This window comes from Trachypithecus francoisi, unplaced genomic scaffold (genome assembly GCF_009764315.1).
Source record: "Trachypithecus francoisi isolate TF-2019V2 unplaced genomic scaffold, Tfra_2.0 Lachesis_group17, whole genome shotgun sequence".
Taxonomy (NCBI): domain Eukaryota; kingdom Metazoa; phylum Chordata; class Mammalia; order Primates; family Cercopithecidae; genus Trachypithecus; species Trachypithecus francoisi.
Genome location: NW_022681462.1, coordinates 4288585 through 4310344, shown reverse-complemented (window position 1 = coordinate 4310344; position 21760 = coordinate 4288585). Strand labels below are relative to the sequence as shown.

At 45.4% G+C, this 21760-nt stretch overlaps 1 protein-coding gene, 1 long non-coding RNA gene and 1 pseudogene across 4 annotated transcripts in view; 1 reads left to right on the top strand and 2 right to left on the bottom strand.

Moving 5' to 3' along the window:
* Positions 1 to 1310: 1310 nt before the first annotated feature.
* Positions 1311 to 20363, bottom strand: LOC117099642. The gene is made up of 3 exons (XR_004443923.1): positions 20354 to 20363; positions 18787 to 18790; positions 1311 to 1914 (listed from the first exon to the last, which is right to left on the bottom strand). It is a non-coding gene; the product is annotated as an uncharacterized LOC117099642 (long non-coding RNA).
* LOC117099640 lies at positions 1940 to 5088 on the bottom strand (annotated as a pseudogene).
* CHST10 (carbohydrate sulfotransferase 10) overlaps positions 12070 to 21760 on the top strand; it is a 25592-nt gene continuing 15901 nt past the window's right edge. For 2 of the 3 annotated variants that reach the window (XM_033239041.1, XM_033239039.1), the window contains exons 1-2: positions 12503 to 12780; positions 14711 to 14781. The gene's annotated coding sequence lies outside the window, so the exon portion shown is untranslated. The other variant, XM_033239040.1, reaches the window with a different exon arrangement.

The window sequence follows — 21760 nt, the reverse complement described above, 5'->3', positions numbered from 1 at the left end:
TGAGAGTTTTTGTGTCCATAGTCATAAAAAGTATTGGTTTCTTGTTTTCCTGTGATATCTAAGTCTGCTTTTGGTATCAGGGTAATATTCACCTCAGAGAAATGGTTGGGATGTGATATGGTTTGGCTGTGTCCCCACCCAAATCTCATCTTGAACTGTAGCTTATATAATTCCCTCATGTTGTGGGAGGGACCCAGTGGGAGATAACTGAATCATGGGGGTGGTTTCCCTGACACTGTTCTCATGGTAGCAAATAAGTCTAATGAGATCTGATGGTTTTATAAGGGGAAACCCCTTTTGCTTGGCTGTCATTCTCTTCTCTGCCACCATATGAGATGTGCCTTTTGTCTTCCGAGGTGATTGTGGAGCCTCCTCAACCACATGAATCTGTGAGTCCATTAAGCCTCTTTCTTTTGTAAATTGCCCGGTCTTGGGTGGGTCTTTATCAGCAGCATGAAAACGGACGAATACAAGATATGTTCCATCCTCTTCTGTTTTTTTTTTGGAAGAGTTTGTGGAGTGCTGGTATTAATTCTTTTTTAAATGTTTGGTAGAATTTAACAGTGAAGTTAAGTAGGCTGGGTCTTTACTCTGTAGGAAAATTTTAAATTACTAATTCAATCTCTTACTCCTTAAGGTTTGATCTGAATTTTCTATTTCATCTTCAGTTAATTTACCTAGTTTGTTTCGCTAGGAATTTGTATATTCCATTAGGTCCTCTAACTTGTTGGCATACAATTGATATATGATCTTTTTGGTTTCTGTAAGGTTTGTAATAATGTTCCTTCTTTCAATCTTGATTTTAGTAATTTGATTCCTCTTTTGCTTGGTCAGGCTAGGAAAAGGTGTATCAATTTTGTTGATCTTTTCAAAAAAACTTTTCATTAGTTGATTTTCTCTATTGTTTTCCTATTTTCTCTTTCATTTGTTTCTACTCTTCTTTATTTCTTCATCGTGCTTTGAGTTTAGTTTGCTATTCTTTGTACTGTTTCTTAAGGTGAAAGATTAGGTTAGATTTCAGATTCTTTTTCTTTTTAAAAGTTGACACTGACAGCTATAAATTTCTGAGCATTGCTTTCAGTACATCCCAATAAGATCTGGTATGTTGTACTTTCATTTTCATTCATCTGAAAGTATTTTCTAATGATAAGGCTTGGCTGTGTCCCCACCCAAATCTCATCTTGAATTCCCACATGTTGTGGGAGGGAACCAGTGGGAGTCAACTGAATCATGGGGGCAAGTCTTTCCCATGTTGTTCTCACGATAGTGAATAAGTGTCACGAGATCTGATGGGTTTTTTTTGTTTTCCCCCCAAATGGCTGTTGAACTTATTTGCTTGATCAATAATGGTCCTGGCAAAAACGAGTTAACCAATGCTGAGACATTTGTAATGAAATACTAATTTTAAAAATCCATGACACCTTGATAGAAATTAGAGTTTACACAAACAAAAAAGGAACCTTTGATAATACCAGCAGCTATAAAGTGAATGTACTGAGACCGACAGGACAGCAAGAAGGCATTTGCACATCGATATCTCACACCCGACCATACTTTCAGTCACCAGAATATCTTCTCTTCAGATTTACAAAATAGTATGCTGATTTCTATAAGAAAGCTTTTTCTTTCCGTACAAAAATCAAATAATGGCCAACGAGTCACAACAGTGCAATAGGTAGAGGATTAAAAACTGCATCAAACAGGTGCTGAAAATAAATACTACCTAGGAGGAGGAGGAGAGCGCCCTCGGGTGGGGTTTGTTTTCGTTTCCTTGAGTGTGTGTGGGGTTTGTCTTCCCAGCCACGAGCCTGGCCTGTCTCGCGGTGCTATTCACTCTGACAGAGTGCACCTGCAGCACGTTGCCTCCAGAGCCCAGCCTCCCAGAAGCTTCAGAGCATCAGAGCATCAGTCTCACTGGATGGACCAGAAACAAGAAAATGGGGTGGCGTGAATCACAGCTATGATTCAAAGGAAAGGAATTTTTTTTTATTATTGCTCAGTCTTGTCAATTGGGAACCCACCAGTAGGTTCACTGAGATGATATGGGTAATTTCAAATTTTTGTTTCAGAGCACATAAGCCATACATGGCTTATTCAGGCAAGAAGACGTGTACATTCTAGCCCAAGCAAGCAATCGGAGTCATTCTGTTTTTAAGGAAGGTCAGTCGTTTAAAATATTTCTAGTTTGAGCAACAGCCTCTGTGGATGCACCAGGCCACAGTGACTACCTTTGACCAACCCAGTGAGAAGGCCTTTGCTGGTCCCCACAGTGAGGAACCGGTGGGAACAGGCGGCCTCTCGGCTGGCCTGCACTGCCGGGGGTGGGTAGGCGGGCTCCACAGGCAGCCCGTCCGTGGCCAGATAGGCCGTCCTGGTGACTCAGGTTTATGGACTGTGGTTTACAACTGCAGAAGGAGAGAGTTAGGAGGGTGGGCCAGGGAACACCCACCAGGTGCCGCTCTGACCAGAGAACCTGAGGCAGCTCCCCCATAGGGATCTGCACCAAGAAGGTGTTGAAGGCACAAACAAGAGTGAAGGTACCAGAGATCACCGAGGGCGCAGCATTGACCTGGTGTGGTTCCCCTTTGAATGAGAAGGAGATCCTGATTCTGCTGTGATAAAAAAGCAAAGAAAGACGATTTTTGGTTTAAAAAGAAGCCGCTCAAGGGTTAAAATGGTTATTTCAAGTTAAGGAAGAAAATTAATATGCTGACACTATCTGGAAAACTCATCTGTCCCTAAAGCCCACAATGCATCCACTGCTTCGTCCTTCCATGGAACCTAAGCCTGACGCGAAGGAGTCAGACGTGTGACAGAGGAAGAGTCTGAGAAGAGAAGACACCTTTACAGAATGTACAGCCAGAGAGCCGGCCTGGCCCCCGGGTTACAGTAAGATACATGGGTCCTTTCAGTCTCGTGGACTCTGGACGGCGGTGCAGGCTGCTCAGATGGACGTCTCCTTCCTGTCCCTGCTGGGCGATGGCTTCGCCAGCTCCTTGCCTGCCTTTGGCTACTCTTTAGCTGCTATCGGCTCAAGGACGCCATTTCTGGGCGGCTCGACAGCACCTGTGCGCCACTCGGGCTCCTCGTCCTCCTGCGCCTGCTGCTCGGCCATGGCTGGCTGCATCTGGAGCAGCTGGAACTGCTCGATGATGGCCTCACGCTCCTCGTGAATTGCTTGATTCAAATGATCGTTCTTTATTTCCAGCTCTTCATTCTGTCTCTGTAAATCTTCCAGAGTGATCTGCAGCTCCTCCTCATCCTCACTGTCGCTCTTGGAGGAGTACTCCTCAGTCTCGCTTAAGCCCTGCTGCTGGCGACTCTGAATTTCCGCAATCTCTTCTTTTTCTGAGGCAATCTGCTGGCACAGAAACTGCTCTGTGGCCAGGAGCTCCTCCTGTTCAGTCAGGATCTCTTTCTCCTGAACAAGGAGAATATTTATAACTTCTTCATTTTCATTCATCTCTTTTTTGGAAACAGCCTCTTTTGAAAGACTGGCTATGTCTTGTGCAATCTTGGTTTCACACTCCTGTCTTTCAGCTTCTCTCAGTTGTCTTTTGAGAGCTGTCAAAATTCTTTGTACTTCCCATAATCTTTCTTCTTTAGACAAATCCTTTATCCCACCCTGCAGATCTTGATGTAAACAATTCAAAAGCAACTCCTGTCTCCTGATCTCCTCGTTGCCTGCCTGGGTCTCTGGCAGTGTGGGCATCGTGGCCATGTTAGACCATCGCCAAGGTCTCGTCACTTGTTTAGTACCACATTTCCAAAGAGTTCTTGCACATGTGTGAAAAACACATATAGGACTAGATTGCTGATCTGCACAGTTGGGCTGAGCACTACAGAAATGTCCTGTATATTCATTTTTGTTTCCAGTTCCTTTGCGATGACATGGCCCTTGTGCACAACGAGCCAAGAAATCAGAAGACAGTTACCTTCTGGCAGTTCTTTGAGTAAACGCTGGAATTCCTGCACTTTCTCAGTCTCCATGGTCCTCCCACAAGCCTCTTCAAATCTGGGCATAAGCTCTTTGGTAAGCAAATTCTCTGGAAGGTCTCGCAAATACTGCCTCCGCAAACTGGCTACAGTGTGAGGCTCATATTCTTCCAAGTTTGTAGACTCCTCCTGGTCATAGGCTGCTTTTAGCTCATCCACCTTTGATTTAATTCCTGATACCCTGTAGATGCCTTTGCACTTCATGCCATACTTCTCTACGTAATTCATGGAAAACGGCCGGCAGCCAAATGCCATCATATATCATGGTCCTCTCTACTGCATCAGCCAAAGGAATTCCAAAAATGGGCTTGAGATTTGGAACATCAATCTGAGGCACCTCTGGCTTCTAAATTGGCCTTTTCTTTTTCTTCTTTTCCTTCCACTGTTTTAACAACATCAGTTGCTGTCAAGTTTTTGACTTTTTTTTTTTTTTAACTTCTTCTCTTTATGTTTTTCTTCTTTGTGCTTTTTTTCTTTATGCTTTTCTTCTTTGGGTCTCTCTTTTATTTTAAAATCCTTAGAAAAGCTGGGATTCTTGAACACATGGATTCCCTTGGGCCTCTTCATTTTAGAAGGACTTTCTGCCTCATCTCCAGAGCTATCTTCATGAAAGGCTGCACAGCCTTCAGTCCTCTTTTCCTTTTTCCTAAAATCTCCTTTTTTCTTCCCATGGTCTTTCTCTTCATCAGACACTGTATCAGGTGGCTTGTGGAGGATGTCATGGGGAGGCGAGGGCTTGCCAGTGCAGTACAATCCAGGAAACTTAGTAAGGCTGATCTCTTCAGAGCTGGGGGTCTGGGTAAGCCCACTGCCATGCTCCAACCCATGGTGTTCACTGGGGTTGCTGGTGGGGGGCAGGAAGCACTTGGTCATGCGATGTCCTGACTAGGAAGGGACGAGGTCTTCTCTGTTACCTATCCATTACAGCTGTGCCCCACCACAGCCACCACCTCCTCATGCTTACACTGCCACCACAGCCACTGGAGCCACCTTCTGCCTATCTGATGGTTTTATAAAGAGGAGTTCCCCTGCATAATTTTCTCTTTGCCTGCTGCCATCCATTGATGATGTGACTTGCTCCTCCTTGCCTTCCACCTTGACTGTGAGGCCTCCCCAGCCATGTGGAACTGTAAGTCCATTAAACCTCTTTCTTTTGTTAAATTGCCCAGTCTCAGGTATGTCTCTATCAGAAGCATGAAAACGAACTAATACATCTAATTTTACTTGTGATTTATTTGACCCATTGGTTATTTAAGTGTGTTATTTGATTTCCACATTATTTGTAAATTTCCTAGATTTCCTGCTGTTGTTAATTTATTAACAAGTTTAATTCCATTGTGGTTTAAGAACATACTTTGTATGATTTTAATTTTTAAAAATGTACTGGGGCTTATTTTACAGATTAGCCTATAGCATATATATCAGGATAAATGTTCTATGTGTCCTTGAGAAGAATGTATATCCTACTGTTACTGGGTGGAGTGTTCTATAGATGTTTATTAGATCTGATTTTTACAGATGAGAAAAATGAGATCCAGATGGGTGTAATGGATTAATTCAATGTCACATACCAAGCTGGTCAGGGGTCACATGAATTACTGGGGTGAATCATGTGAAACTGCCACTTGAGTATCAAAAACTGTTAAAAACCAACAAATTCTTTTTTTTTTTTTTTTTTAGACGGAGTCTCGCTGTGTCGCCCAGGCTGGAGTGCAGTGGCACGATCTCGGCTCACTGCAAGCTCTGCCTCCCGGGTTCACGCCATTCTCCCACCTCAGCCTCCCGAGTAGCTGGGACTACAGGCGCCCGCCTCGTCGCCCGGCTCGTTTTTTGTATTTTTAGTAGAGACGGGGTTTCACCGTGTTAGCCAGGATGGTCTCGATCTCCTGACCTCGTGATCCACCCGCCTTGGCCTCCCAAGGTGTTGGGATTACAGGCTTGAGCTACCGCGCCCAGCCAAAAAACCAACAAATTCTTATAGTTCAACATCAAAGAATCCACGCCTCCTGACTTTCAGTCCAGTGTTTTCATCACTGAACTGGTATCCTGTATTAGGGCAGGCTGTGTTGTGTAAATCATATGTCCTGAACTATCCTTGGCTTAAAACAATAGGTATCAACTACTTCCTCATCACATTCCATGAGGATAATGCAACTTTCCTCCAAATGGTGATGTAGGGATCACACCTGCTTTCATCTTGTGTGTCTGCCTTCTAGAACATGTGGCACACATCAGGGGAAGAAAACTTCAGGATCACAGGTATGTCCTTAAGCGTGAGCCCTAGGGGTGGCTTAGATCATATCTACGCACATCTCATTAGCCAGAACCCAATCATGGGGCCCAAACCAACTCTGTGGGGTCACGTCACTTACAGCATAATTTTATATCTTAGCCAATTCCATTGGAAATGGAGTCTGACTTGACAGTGGGAGGTGTCTGTGATCTCACCTCAAGAATTCAGCACTTTAAAAAATTTTCCCATTTTGGTAAGTTTTAAAATATATTTTCAGGAATTCAAAATGCAGGTCTTGGCAGGGCATGGTGGCTCACTCCTGTAATCTAAGCATTTCGGGAGGCTGAGGCAGGAGGATGGCTGGAGGCCAGAAGTTCAAGGTCAGCCTGGGCAACATAGCAAAACATCACCTCTAGTGAAAATAAAAATTAAATGTAGATATTGAAAATGTCTCTTGGGCTTAAAATATGACATAATTTCTCTTTTGATTTTTTCCAAATGTGCAGCCCTATTATGTTTTAGATAATTTAGAAGTTCTTAACAAGGCAAAACAGCTCCCCATTAAGACTGTAATAAACACACCAAAGGTTTCCAAGGACTAGAGTATGGAATCGAGCTTGTTTCATTCAGCCATCTCCTACTTAAAAACAGAAAGTCTTTGAACTGCATTGCCATCTATAAATAGGAAAGGGAAATCAGCTTGTGTGGGTTTGTAATCCCTGCCTCCAACTCTACATCTACTGAAAAGGGCCCTCTGGCTGAACATTTCTCAGTTATGGTATAACACAGAGATGCCTGGCTGTGGCCACTACAGTTCTCCTGCAACTTTACCCTGGACAGAGTCTCATTTCAACTCTGGTAAGCTTCTCATATACCCACAAAGGGAGCCAAATGGAACTTTTCAGTGTGCTCAGAGAAAGAAACCAAGATATGTATTCTCTGCAATTTTCGATTACATTTACTGCCAAGAGTGGCCAAGAAGTCATTTCCAAACCCATTTCTTAAAGGAACGCCAAGAAAGCCTGAGTGACTGGTAGCCACTCTGTATACTGAGAGGAAAGTTCAGGACTAAGAGGGCCAGGATTCTAGGGATTGTCCCCTCCTCTAGCTGACACAGAAACTGCAGGAACTTCTCTGTGGCACAGCTAGGAGCTGGGGAAGAGGCCAGAGGGAAAACAATTCTAGCACCCAGCACTACACCCAGCACTACAGGACCCTGAGTTCATACATGTTGAACCCAAAATGAAGAAGAGGGGAGAAATTTATGAAATTGTCATAGAATGCTGAAGGGAACTGGCAAATCCCTACCTGTGTAGGAGATGGTTCTCCACATGACCCACTCCCTGTAAGAGATATTTTGGTTTTTCTAGATGCATCTGTTCTATTATTCCACTTTCAGGAAGAGCCTTAGTTTGGTTCAAAACAGAAATATTCAGTTCGTAGTAGGTGGGGTAGGAGTAGGGGGTTGTTAACGAACCTGGTATATTTTCCTTTTATTATTAAGAATTTGGGTTTCTTTGAGAACAGAAGTTCTCAATCATTTTGGCCTGAGAACCCATTTACACTCTTAAAAATTATCAAGGAACCCAAAGAGCTTTCGTTAATCTGGACTATATCCATCTATACTTATAACATGAGAATTAAAACTGTGAAATTAAAAACCTTTATTAATCCATTTTAGAAAATGAATATTCCCATTATACGTTACTTTAGATAGCATACTTTAAGGAAAAATAGCTATGTTTTTCAAAACAAAAATATGGCATTGTTTACCTTTGTGCAAATCTCTTTAATGTCTGGCTTAATAGAAGACAGCTGGAATCATACACTTCTCTCTGCACTCAATCTGTTGCAATATTTTGGTCAAAGAATATGAAGAAACTCCTTCCTCACACAGATAAGTAGAAAAAGGAAGAAATATTTTAATCTTTTAAGATAATTTGGGGGTATTTTGAGTTTCTACACCCAAACCCAACAAGTGGTAGCTGTTTAAAGGTTAGTACAATGTGGAATCCAAAACCCTATCAATGAATATTTTATATTCGGTGACATTAAAATTCATCAGTTTGGCATGTTTTCCAACACCAACAACCCTTTCTCTGATTCTCCACACACCAGTTGGCTGTCCTACAATTCAATTCAATCCTGACACTAACTACCTGGAGTTACAGTCAGACCTCACAGGTTCAGGGCTCAGTCTCACAAGACTTCCCTCACTTCAGAAGAAAGTTGTAAGAACTGGGTCCCCAGATTACCCCACTTCTTTCCAGCTTGGCTATAAATCGGGGGTTCCATGACCCCCTCCCTCTTGTTTGGTAATTTGATAGAACAGCTCACAGAATTTGGGAAGACAGTTTATGTCCTACTGTGTCCAGTTTATGTCCTGTTATAAAGGATACAACTCAGGTACAGTCAGACGGCAGAGATGCATGGGGCAAAGTGGAAAGGGTGCAGAGCTTCCATGCTCTCTCTGGGCACACCATTCTCCCAGCACCTGAATGTGTTCACCAATCTGGAAACTCTCTGGATTCTGTGGTCTAGGGGTTTCCGTGGAGGCTTTATCACGCAGACATGATCCATTATTAACTTCATCTCCAGCCCCTCTCATTTCTCCAGAGGACCGGGTATAGGGCTGAAAATTGCGGGCTTCTATACAAGGCCTGGTTTTTCCAGTGACCAGTCCCCATCTGAAAACATTTAGGGGCCCAGCAAGAGTTGCTTCATTAGAACAAAAGTCATTCCTATCACTCAGGAAACTCCAAGGGATTTAGGTGCTTTATGTCAGTGTATTAGTCTGTTCTCACACTGCTATGAAAAAATGCCCAAGACTGGGTAATTCATAAAGAAAAAATGTTTAATTGACTCACAGTTCTGCATGGCTGGGGAGGCCTCAGGAAACTTACAATCTTGTGGAAGGCACCTCCTCACAGGGCGGCAGGAGAGAGAATGAGCGCTGGGCAAAGGGGGAAGCCCTTTATAAAACCATCAGATCTTATGAGAACTCACTACCAGGAGAACAGCAGCACGGAGGTAACTGCCCCTAGGATCCAATTACCTCCCACGGGGTCCCTCCCATGACACGTGAGGATGATGGGAACTACAATTGAGATTTAGGTGGGGACACAGCCAAACTATATCAGTCAGGAACCAGGATCAAAGGCCAAATACGTATTTCTTATTACACTACAATTCGCTGATCACTATACAGTATTATTTTTACAACTAGTTGTTAGTACTACTTGTGATCTCATCAGAAAAATCTTTAAATATTGGGAAGTTGTCAAACTTACAGTGATGGATCTGGGTTTTGAAAAATCTGAAAGCTCACTTGAAAGCTTGAATGTTATCACTGGCAATGTTTTTCTTGAAGTGACAAGCTCATGTCATTCATTTTGGAGGAAATGTCTGCCAAATGCCCAAATCTGACTAACTGCAGTTTGTCTGTCAGTTCTGCTTTCAAGTAAAAATGGTGGTCCATAAAAAAGAGCTGTAGCTTGTGCACTGCAGGCCATTGCACAAGGGCATGGCCTTCAGCAACCATTATCCTTGGAATGCAGCAGAAGTGTTTCTGTGCATTTCTCACCCTGTCCCGAGGGGCATGACTGCTTCACGTGGGACATTCTTCACTGACACTTTGTGTTTGCTTTTATTGCAATGGCAGGGTGCTGAAGGATGCAGTTACTACTGATTCGGTGTTGTCCCGCCACTGGGATTTGTGCTTACTTTTGCACAATCAGAGCAAATGTCTACATTGTAAAGAGGACAAATAATATCCCAATACAACCATGAAAACAGTTTTGTCACTGCAGATCCTCCAAAAGGATGTTGGAGACGCCTAAAGATCCACTTTTTGCAGATCACTCTTTGAGAACTGCTATTTTAGAAACAATCCTCCTGCTATAAAGACTAAATATTTGGCTCACACGTGTAATCCCAACACTTTGGGAGGCCAAGGTGGGCAGATCACTTGAGGTAAGGAGTTTGAGATCAGCCTGGCTAACATGGTGAAACCCCGTCTCTACTAAAAATACAAAAATTAGCCAGGCGTGGTGGCACGCACCTGTAATTCCAGCTGCTTGAGAGACTGAGACAGGAGAATCACTTGAACCCAGGAGGCAGAGGTTGCAAGAGCTGGGATGGCATCATTGCACTTCAACCTGGGCGACAGAGTGAGATTCCGTCTCAAAAAAAAAAAGACTAAATACTAATATTTTCCTAGAAGTTCATTTATAGGAAAAAAAGAGGAACTAGAATAATTTGGAAAAACTCCCCCAAAAAACCCTCAGTTATCTTAGTTGTCAATATGTAAGCTTCTAGAACAGACCCCATCTTTTAAAGTTTTGAACAGTATCTTGGGAATGCAGTAATAACGGTGACAATAGTGTGTGTTTGTTGCAATGTTTACTACTGGGGGACAACTGTGCTTTGTACTTTAAATGCATCCTCTCCAATATTCTTTAGTACCACACTTTTTTGTTGTTGTTGTCTTTTTTTGGAGTTTTGCTCTTGTTGCCCAGGCTGGAATGCAGCGGTGAGATCTCAACTCACTGCAACCTCCACTTCCCGGGTTCAAGCGATTCTCCTTCCTCAGTCTCCCGAGTAGCTGGGATTACAGGCACGTGCCACCATACCTGGCTAAATTTTTTGGTAGTTTTAGTAGAGACAGGGTTTCTCCATGTTGGTCAGGCTGGTCTCAAATTCCCGACCTCAGGTGATCCACCTACCTCCGCCTCTCAAAATGCTGGGATTACAGGTATGGGCCACGGCACCCAGCCTAGTACCACACCCTTTATAGATGAGAAGACTGGGACACAGAGAAATGAGAGTGTGACAAGGTCACAGCCATATGTGGTGATTAAGGCTCTGAATCCATGTGGTCTGATTCCCAGAGCCTCGATCCCTAAATCCTGCATAATATGCTGCATCACATCTAAGCTTCACATTTACTTACTTCTTTTCTGCCATGCATGTGCACTGGTTCAAGGTCCTCAAAGGGAAACGCAATGTGTCATCTCAACCACAGGGCCCAAAAAAAGGGCTCAGTAAACATCTTCGGCATGAGGGACAGAACCTTTAAACCATGATTAGTAATGGTGCTAGAAGTGAAATACTCAAACAGCCAGCTCCTTCAATATTATTAACTCATTAAGGAGGGAACCAACAGAAAATTTAAAGAAAGTCTTGTTCCTTAAAAATTTTGACGAAAATTGTGTGTGTGTCTGTATACACACAAGTATCTATTTTACTTGTTTGCTAAATAGACACAGATATACTCAGGTAGTTAACAAACATGTAGGTTGTATAAAAATAAAACTAGTTTACCTTCTTTTGGGCAATAAAATCCTAATACCTTTGAGGTTGACTCAGGCCTTATCCATTTCTGCAGGTTAAGAAGTTACAAGTCTTCAGGTCTGTAAACTGTTGAGGCCGTTATCATTGTCTTTCGTTAGTCCACTATACCTGGACAACAGTGACATCTCCAAGATAGGCAGCCAAGGGGGTTCTTTAACGAACAGAACGTCCCCCTTTTATTAAATAGGCTTATTAGAAAATACTAGAAGTTACCCTTAACGCAAGCAAGTGGCCTTTTTCCAAGTCGGGGATTTAAGAAATTTACTTACCTATTTTGCATTTTTCCAAGGTTTTTTTTTTTTTTTTTCGTCTGCGTGTGGGTTTGTTGTTGTCGTCGTTGTTGTTTTGGTTTGGGTTTTTGCCTTTTTCCAAGTTTGGTATTTCTTTTTTTTTTTTTTTTTTTCGATCTCATAAAGCAAACCTGTTTTCTGGATGGAGGCCCAGCGTAACTTGTTCCGGCCGCACGTCTCCGTCAGAAGGAACGCTTCTGCAGCGGCAGGAAGGGACGCTCGGGATCCGGGCCTGGGGTTCCGCGGCCGCGCCCCTCCCCACTCCCCGCGGCCCGCTGGAACGCGCACGGCTGGGGACGGTGGCGGGTACGCGCGCGGGCAGGCGGCGCGCACGGCCGGATAGGCGCGCGGGGGCCGCGTGGGGCGGCGGCGTCCTGGCCCCCAGAGCCGGTCTCGCGCGCCGGGAGTCTTCCTTCCGCCGCCGCCACATCCCGGGACCCTACGGGCCGCGGCGCGGAGGCCGCCGGCGGCGGCGCGGAGGCCTCGGGGCAGGGTGGGGCGGGTCTCCCGCGCTCCCGGGACCCCGCGCGCTTCGCCCACAGGCCCGGCGAGGCCCGACCCGCGCTGCGCCCCCAGGGCCGGGGGAGGAGCCTAAGGACCCGGACGAGCGCCGCTCCACTAGGGTGAGCCCGGGGACGCGCAGGCGGGTGGGTTTCAGCGCCCGGGTCCCTGGCCCTGCCGTGGAGTGCACGGAAAAACCGGAGAACCTGCGGGTTTTGTCCTGGCGAGCCACATCCTGGTGTGTTTTGGCGACTTGAAGACCTCCCTAGTTCGCGGGAGTAGCGGGAAGAGCTTTCCTCGCATTAATTATGCAGTAAGAAGGCGTCCTTGTACGGGATACTGTGACCCGCGAAATTATTGATACTTGTGCGAGCCTACGATATACTTCTTTCATCCTTGGCTGAGAATGTGCGTTTGTAATTGTCGATGGAGAGAGGAAGAAAGGGTTCCGCTCGGGTCCAAGGAGCATGCAGAGGAGGGCAGGGAAGAAGGAGCATGTGCAGCCTCAGTGCGAGGGGAGGCAGGGGTGGGAATGCACGTTCCCTGCCTGAGGGGCCCCGGGGTGCCCAGAGCCTCTGATCTTCGCTGTCAGGAGGCCTGTCCGAAGTTGGAGGTTGAGGCATGCAGTTCTGCACTTCTGGCTGGGAAGGTGAACCGGGTTTTCCAAATGTCATTTTTGCTTTCCAAGTCTGCAAGGCAGGAAAGGGTTGGGCAGGGAATGGAAAGCAGTGCAGCCAAGTTCTGGTTAGCTCAGCGGCAGGACTGTCATAAAGGTTTTTATTTTTTATTTTTTTGTCTGAAAACGGGAGTCTGGGGCTTTGGGCCATGAGGAGTTGGGTTATTGCATTGCTTAGAGTGCCAGAGTGAGAAATGTCTCAGACGCGGTTAAAATTAGGCAGCTCAGTTTAGCTCTGGCTCTCTGATCACCAACCACCTCCTCCTTCACTCTTTTCAGTGACTGGGTTAAAAAGAAAAGACACAAAGAGAGAAGTGGTCTTTCCCCTTCCCTCCCCGTTGTAATTAGAGCTTAGTCCATCTTGGCTCAGAATTGGAATTCAGAATTCAGAATTGCTGTTGACCCTGAAGAATAGAAGAATCTCAAAGAAATACCTGAGCGGAAAATTCTTTCCTTCGCTGAAATGAAAATTGGGGTGTTTGCAAAACTGAACAAAGAAAGGAAAGAATTTGTAAACATCACAGGCAACTTGCAGTTATATTCGGATCATTTTTCAGTGTTTGAGGAGTTCATACAATGAAAAGGTGGGAGAGAGCCAGGAATGGAAACAGGAGAGGGAGGTGATTGCAGGACCTTAGAGATTGCAGACACCCAGGAGTTCATTTTCTTTTCATACACGTCTGGATAACGTGGATGTGAGGACCATCAAATGCCGTACATGTTTCTGACAATGATGGTCCACATATACAACAGTGGTCCCATGAGACTATACTACCTTATTTTTACTCTACCTTTTCCAATTTTAGATACACAAATACTTACTATTGTATTACAGATGCTTACAGTATTCAGTACAGTAACAGCAGTACAGGTTAGTAGCCTGGGAGCAATAGATGATTGCGTATAACCTAGCTTTGTGATCAGCTGTGCTATCTAGGTTTGTGTAAGAACACTCTGATGTTTGCAGAAGAACATCACCTCACGACACGTTTCTCAGAACGTATCCCTATTGTTAAGTGATGAATGACTGTATATGAAGCTTGATCTTTCAATTGACATAACAGGAAATTACTTTTATTTTTAGCATTGAGTTCTTAAAGGGAGGCAGAGAGGGACCCTGCTGCATGTGTCCCAGTCAGCTTGGGCTTTATTGTATGTTAAATGAGTTGTATGTTTATTTTGGTAGATCCCCTAAATCCGTGGTCTCTCTAATTCCATGAATTTGGCTTGTTTCTGGTTATTTATGATATGACATTTGGCTAGAATTTTCCAGGTGCTAAAGGTGTAAGGAGTACAAAAATCCAGAGAACATTTTGCATTGGAAGAATTGATCATCTTATATAGGAATCCTTTACCTAGTTCAAACATGTGAAACGGGCATAATTGGATTTGATTATTTTTGCTACAAAAAAATGTTTCAGTTTTCAACCTGAGTTACATGGAAGAGTCTTTTAAACAGCTAGTGGTTTTGGTACATTTAGAATATTCATTTACCAAGAAATCCAAATATAGCCTGCCTTTGTAAGAGACCCATTCTGCCAAATATATTTGAATCATCAAAATGGTTAACTATTTCCTTCCTAAGTATAAACCAAGTTGTATTAAGTAAGTTGATCTTGTAACTTTTAATGATGCTTTTTTTTTTTTAATTTTCCTATCCAGTGACAAGAGGAACCAAGAACCTCAGTTCAGGGGAAACACAGCAAGGAAATGTGAGCCCCAGGCTGCAGAAGGTACGCGAAGGAGAATGTGAGCTCATCAGTTATTTGAGCATGCTGTTCAGTATTGTTACTGCCTTTTTTCTTGCCTGTGCAGATTTTCAGCTTTTGATTAGGAGTGTGTAAATGTATGCTTAGAAACGTTTCCTTAGATGTAATAATAGGAGCGTGTTCTGAGGCCGGGATTTTGTGAGTTAGTACCTGCTGAGACCTGTGCGTGGCACGGAGTGAACCCCATACAGGTGTTTACTGTATATTATTATTATTGTTCATGAAAACCTGTCTTAACTACAGGTGTGTTTCTCATTCGACAGTTAAGAATATGTTTTCATTCTCCTAAGGGTGGTTAATCGTTCCAAGGTGGTAAATTGTAAGGATGACAACAGAGAAGACAAAGGAAATTTCTGAACGCAGATTGAGAGAAACCTTTACTGTGAATTTGAAAGTTTCAGTGACATGCAATAGAACTTTATAGTAGAAACTCATATGCCACACTTTGCGTTATGAAGTTGTAATTTAATGATTCTGATGATAGAGTGATGCATTGTAGTTCAGAACATGCTCAGGATGACGGTGAAATGTCCCCGTTTCTGCAGCCCTGGTCTGTCTAGTTCTCATCACCCCTGTCATCCTCCTGGGGTTACCAGTTCCTTGTACATTACCAGGGTTTTTGTGTGTGTGTATGTGTGTGTGCGTGTGTGTGTGTGTGTGTGTGTGAAGTTTCCTTTAGAGTCTAGCTGTGTTTTAAAAGTTGAGCCCTGGTGTGTGTATGAGGTGAGGTTGTCAGTCAAGGGCCATTCTCAGGTCTCCTCATCTGACCCACCCCGTCCCTGCTTGCCCACTCTGCGTGAGGAACACTGGCCTTCTTGCCACTTTTGGAATTCTGGGACCCAGATCACAGTCTTTGCCCAGGGGTCTGCATGGCTTGCTCCCACACTCTGTCCTGCCTTTTCTCAACATGTCCTGCCCATGCCCTTGTTTATTAGCTACTGCACCTGTCACCTGGCTTGATCATATACATGGATCACTTGATTTGTCTATGGCCTGTCTATGTCTGTTAGAAGGAAGCACTGTGAGACCAGGGAATGTGTGTTGCTGTATCCCCAGGGCCTAGCATAGCCCCAGCTCAGAGGAGGGCTTTGGTAGATATTGCTGAATGAAAGAATGTCTGGAAAAAGGCTGGTTAAGCGGAGTGAAGTGGGCTTATTTACCATGGGACTTTTCAGAACCTTTACTAAGTGAACGCGCGTATTAGAAGTGGGGCCTGGCAGGTGGGAGGCAAACTCAGCAGCAGAGTAAGAAAGGCACTGTGCTTCTGCATGACAACTCAGACGTGGGGAAAAGCTGCTGGCAGGAATGGGATTGGCAGCTGAGCAAAATGAATTTACAAGTTTCCTTTTCAAAATGCAGGGGAGGAAGGATTTGCATCAAGAGATGGTAATAGTAACATTTCCATTGTTAGTAATTACAAACATGTAAAATGTGTGCTATTTTTCTTTTCTTTAAGGTGAGGAAGGGGGAAGATTAGGGCTTCTTGTGGATTCTTCCTTCCCTGACCCTGCTTTCCCCATAAGGCCTTAAGTTCTTCAGCTGCCAGTTCAGCCTTGTGGGATGAATTGAGGAACCAAATCCTCTGGCTGCATTTCAGATCCTGACATCTTTACTATTGAAGATCCCATTTAATGACTGGAAGTAGGAAAGCTCTGAAGATAGATATGCAGATTCTAGGGGTTGGGGAGGCACTACTCAGGGCCTGCGCCATGACCATGACTGGAGGGCGTGCAAGGGGCTCAGCTTCTGCTCCCACCATTAGCTCCAGAGGCACTTTGGGAGTTGCCTTGGCTCATTGAACAAAGGGGAGTTAATTACAGAAAATGCCAGGCTTTTTAAAGGCCGTTTGTCACCTGGTTGTAGGGAGAGCAGCAGCCCTCGGCAGAGCCCTGAGGAAGGACTCTTCCTGGCAGGCCCCAGGCCCCTTGTAGACGAAATAATGAGCCTTGGTGGTGTCATCCTCAGGTAGGAGGCAAACCCCATGATGCAATTCTGTATTCAAGGAAACAATGCAGAGAATGGGACGGCCTTAGAGGAGCTGGGGTGAAGTGAATTTGGAATGACTCTCTTCTAAAAAAAAAAAAATGGGGCAGAGTTTTGTGTTGTTTTCCAAAGTCAGACAAAGCCTAATTCTACAGAGTCTAGTTACCCATAGATGGGAGGGCTGGAAAGGAGAGTAAGATGAAGGCAGTGGTGGAAGGTCTTAGATTCTAATGAAACCTCTTTTAGCTGTGTATTTGGAACACTTGTAATTCAGAGCATCAATAGACTCTCGTTGACGAGATCCTTTTTTGCTGCCAATTTTCCTTCTTAAGATGGAAGGAGGTGGTGGGAGAATGGCATTTATGCCAGAATGCCTTGAGTCTGCATTTTAACAAGATCCCCGGGGGGATTCGTGTCCGCATTAAAATTTAAGAACGGCTGAGGTCCTGGACCAGCAATTCTCAGTCCCAGCTGCTCATTAGAGTCACGAACAGAGCTTTAAAAGAATGCCTAGGTACTGCCTCCAGAGATTTGTGTTGTCTAGGCTGGGATATTCTCGGGGCCCGGGGTGTCACTGTGTTTCTTGAAAGTTTCCAGGGCTGTGATCCACCCCCCCAGACATAAAACCGGACACCTTCAGATGTCGAGATTCGGAAGGCACATAATCCCGAAGCAAATGACACCACGCTTAGCTGGACACACCGCTCTTTAGGATTGATCAAAACCCGCCACACCAGATAATGTGGATCCTCCTAGCTCATCCGCTGGCTTCTAGAGCCACAGCCAGAGATGATGGGATGTGGAGCACCCAGCTGGGGTTGCTTGTGCCCCGTTAGAATTCTCCCTTCTCCACGAATGAAAATGACCTTGAGACCGGGCAGTTGCTGAGTGGACATTTGCTTTTTGCACCTTTCACTCTGCTGCCGAAGAAATTGTTTCAAAATTTAAATCAGATCATGACATCACCACCCCTCTTTTCAGGTAAAACTCTCTTCAGGGGCTCCCATTGCTTGCAAGGAAAAAACCATAATAGCTCTGGAAGGCCCCATGTTGTCTGGCCTGCATCTGCCTCAGCCTGTGCCCCAGAACTCCAGCCACATGGGCCTGCCTTTAGTTACTCCGAGGCCCATTCCCTTGGCCTGGAACCCTCCCTTCACCTTAGGTGACTGTGCTGGCCTGGACCACTCTGCCCAAGGCACATCCCCTCGTATTTTCTCCCCACAGCACCGTGTGCCTCTCACACCATCAAGTACCACTCCTCAGATAGATTGTTTCCTTCGTGTGGGCCTGTTAGACGACAAGCTCCATAAGGACAAGACCTGTGTGTGTGTTTGGTTAGGGACTCAGGGTCATATCCTTGGCAGCTGTTTTACTGGATGAACAAATAAACTGGATACTGCATCATGAATAATGAGCTTGAAGTCATCATTTTTAGGCTATTTTTTCCTTTAACTTGTATGCACGTACATACCTATTCATGTTTGAGCACTGTATTTTGTAAACTATAGAGATACTGGACCTGAGGTATTTTGAGAGAGGACCAGGCTGTAGTCTTACTGGTTCTGATTGGCTCATGTAGGATGTGACTTGTAGAACAAGTCCCAGTTTTCTAAATTTTTAACTAGGCCGGGTGCAGTGGCTCACACCTATAATCCCAGCGCTTTGAGAGGCCAAGGCAGGTGGATCACTTGAAGTCAGGAGTTCAAGACCAGCCTGGCCAACATGGTGAAACCCCATCTCTACTGAAAATACAAAAATTTGCTGAGCATGGCATGCCTGTAATCACAGCCACTTAGGAGGCTTAGGCAGGAGAATCGCTTGAACCCGCAATGTGGAGGATGCAGTGAGCCGAGCTCGCACCGTTGCACTCCAGCCAGGGCGACAGAGAGACACCCTGCCTCAAAAAAAAAAACAACACAAAACTAAAAAAAACTTACTACAAATATTTTAAGTATGAATTGTATAAAGTACAAAAAGACCCCTTACTGTCCTCTCATGATTTTGTTCTATATATTACATATATGTATGTATGTTTGTATATGTGTGTAATCATATCTATTTCACACATACGTGATTTTTTTTTTTTTTTTTTTCTTGAGATGGAGTCTCGCTCTGTTGCCCAGGCTGGAGTGCAGTAGCCAGATCTCAGCTCACTGCAAGCTCTGCCTCCCGGGTTCACTCCATTCTCCTGCCTCAGCCTCCCGAGTAGCTGGGACTACAGGCGCCCGCCACCACGCCCGGCTAGTTTTTTGTATTTTTTTAGTAGAGATGGGGTTTCACCATGTTAGCCAGGATGGTCTCAATCTCCTGACCTCGTGATCCACCCACCTCGGCCTCCCAAAGTGCTGAGATTAGGGGCTTGAGCCCCTGCGCCTGGCCACGTGAGTTTTTTTAACAAGTGGGATCATACATTCCATCCTGCAACTTGTCTTTTTTGCTTACTGGTATATCTTGACACTTTGGATATGGATCTATGTCATTGGCTTGCCTTTCAGCATAGAGTTTTATTTAAAATGAAAATGTTTTTGGACTTTGGCATGATTTCCTAACCCCCCCAACCAATGTGTTTTAAGTAGTAAGCGTATTTGAATGCATATGCATGCTGTGGCTTAGATCATTTTCTTTCCAAGTAATACTGAAGTCCTCATAGCATTTGGTTGTTTTCTAGTCTCAGTTAATGGATATTAAACATGGAACTGCTCTGTGGAGACGGGAGAAATATTTTGAGGTTGAAAGGGGGCCTCATTCTTGAAAAAGCCCGGAGACCCTCAGGGAGAGGGTTGGGCAGGCTGCCTCCTGAAGTACTTTTCCATGTTCCTGAATTCTAGTAAGTTGCTCAGTTGACACAGTCATTTAGCAAATAGTGATTGTTGGCTCGTGGTGTGCCAGGCACTGCTGTCCGGACCAACGTGAGCCCACATTTTGCAAGGAGAGCAAATGGCACACAGCGAGAGCATGTGGGCTGTGCTAGGTGCAGTGGAGGAAGTGGCGCAAGGTCAGGCGGCGCAGAGCAGTGCTGGGGGTGCCACCTGGGTGGTGATGAGGCAGAGCTGACTCTTTCTCTGCTGCCCACGGGAAAGGGAGCAGGCCCTGCTCACCCCGAGTGTACAAGAAGCCCAGTGACCGGGAGCGGCTCCTCAAAGAGCTCCCTCCTGGACTCCACAGTGACTGCCCACGGGCTCTGTGGCCTGAAAGGGGCCCTACAGCCAGATATGGGAGTGCTGGCAGGCAGATGTGCTTGAAATGCTGATAGGGGTCTGGGGTGTAATGCTCTTCTCAAGAGAGTGGCTTTGGCAGGGCTAGGGTTTTGCCCCTGAAGCTTTGCAAATCCACAGCCCCCACTGGAGTCTCCACATGTCCTGGCACCATCCCGGGGACAAGAAGCAGGGAATAAGCAAGGGAAGGAGGTGGGAACCCTGCAGTCCACCCTTCTCCTGTGCTAATGGAGTGGCCAGGGAAGGGGAGACTCTCTGTGTATCTTAGTTTAGTAAGAGTTTGCAGAAGTCAAGTTAGAAATGGATTTTTTGAAAATGAAATCCCCATCTGAAAGAACACATTGGATGATACGTTGTAAGTTGCATGATTGTTGAGAAGGTCTTCTGGCTCATGCGTATGCAGGTAGCTGTTTATTCTCGTGGATGAAAAATGGGAGCCCGAAGAGCTCTTCAGTGACACACCCACAGCCACCTAGCTAGGGAGAGGGTGAGTGCACACCAGTCCCTGACCCCCAGCCCGGGTGAAAGAAGCTAAGAGCTCCTGACTTTAAATGAAAATCCAATACTCAGGAAGGCAAACATGGCTTCAGGATAGTGCGCCTCTCAGTTTTCAACTCACGTAGATGGTGAAATCCTATCCCTAGGCCACCTGGCTTCCTGGAGAGCAGCAGAGGGGCTCTTCGTTTCCAGGTAAGGCTTCATGATCTTCCCACTTTACCTGCAGATATGAGCTCAGTGGGCGAAATCGTATTAGATTCCTTCAGAAGACTAGTTCCCATTGGAAAGACTCGATTCTTAAACTGTAAAAACCTCCCAAGTGCTGTCCTGAGTGCTCGGGGTGCTCTGGGGTTGGAAGCCCGGAGGCAATGAGCAGGACAGGCAGTGGCGTGTGCAGTTCCCAGGTCCTCCCACCACATGCTCTGCAGTCAGGCATCATGTGCAGGAGGGAGGCAGTGCCTCTTATCACTGTGCCCTTTTTCATAGCCCTGAGCCTAGGAGGGGGTGGGTTGTAAGTCCCAGGATACTCAGAGCCAGGACCTCTCTGTTCAGAGTTGCATGCAACCTGCTTGGTACATCCTGGTCGTTTTACTCCCTCCCCAACCCACTCTGATGCCTCTGCTGCCCGGTTAGAAACAGTCTGCAGCTGGCATTTGCCACGGGGGTGCTCTCACTGTGACCGATGAGGATGGATCCTCCTGAGTGCACTGTCTTAGAGGGATGAGCTCAGTGGACTCGGTACTGCTGGGCCCTGCATCCTCTGGCCATGGTCTAAGCCTCAGTTTCTAGAAGGGAAGTTGCTGGAATAAGAGTGTGTTTTGTTTTATCTCTCTTCCTGGGGCAGATCATACTGTTGCATTAATTTCTGGCAACCACACTGAGAAGGTTGTAGATTAAGCTGGAAAATCAAGAAGAGTGCCAAGGGATTGGTCAGTTTTTACTGGGGGTCTGCACCAGGCCAGGTGGGTGCTGGTTTTTTGTCTACATTGTCTCATTTAATCCTCATGGCCACTCTGGGAGGAGGAGGGCCTTCTATTAGAGATGGGACATTGAGGCTTAGAGAGGTTGAGTGACTTTCGGAGTCACAGAGCTCACAGCTGTGAGCAGGGATTTGAACCAAGTCTGGGGCTCTGTACTTTGTGCCTCGTGACCACCTCTGACAAAAAGTGGTGGAAGGAGGAGGGGATTGTGGGATGGAGACAGGAGATAGGGCAGCTGGCTTCCAAGAAATTTGGCATGTCCCCTGC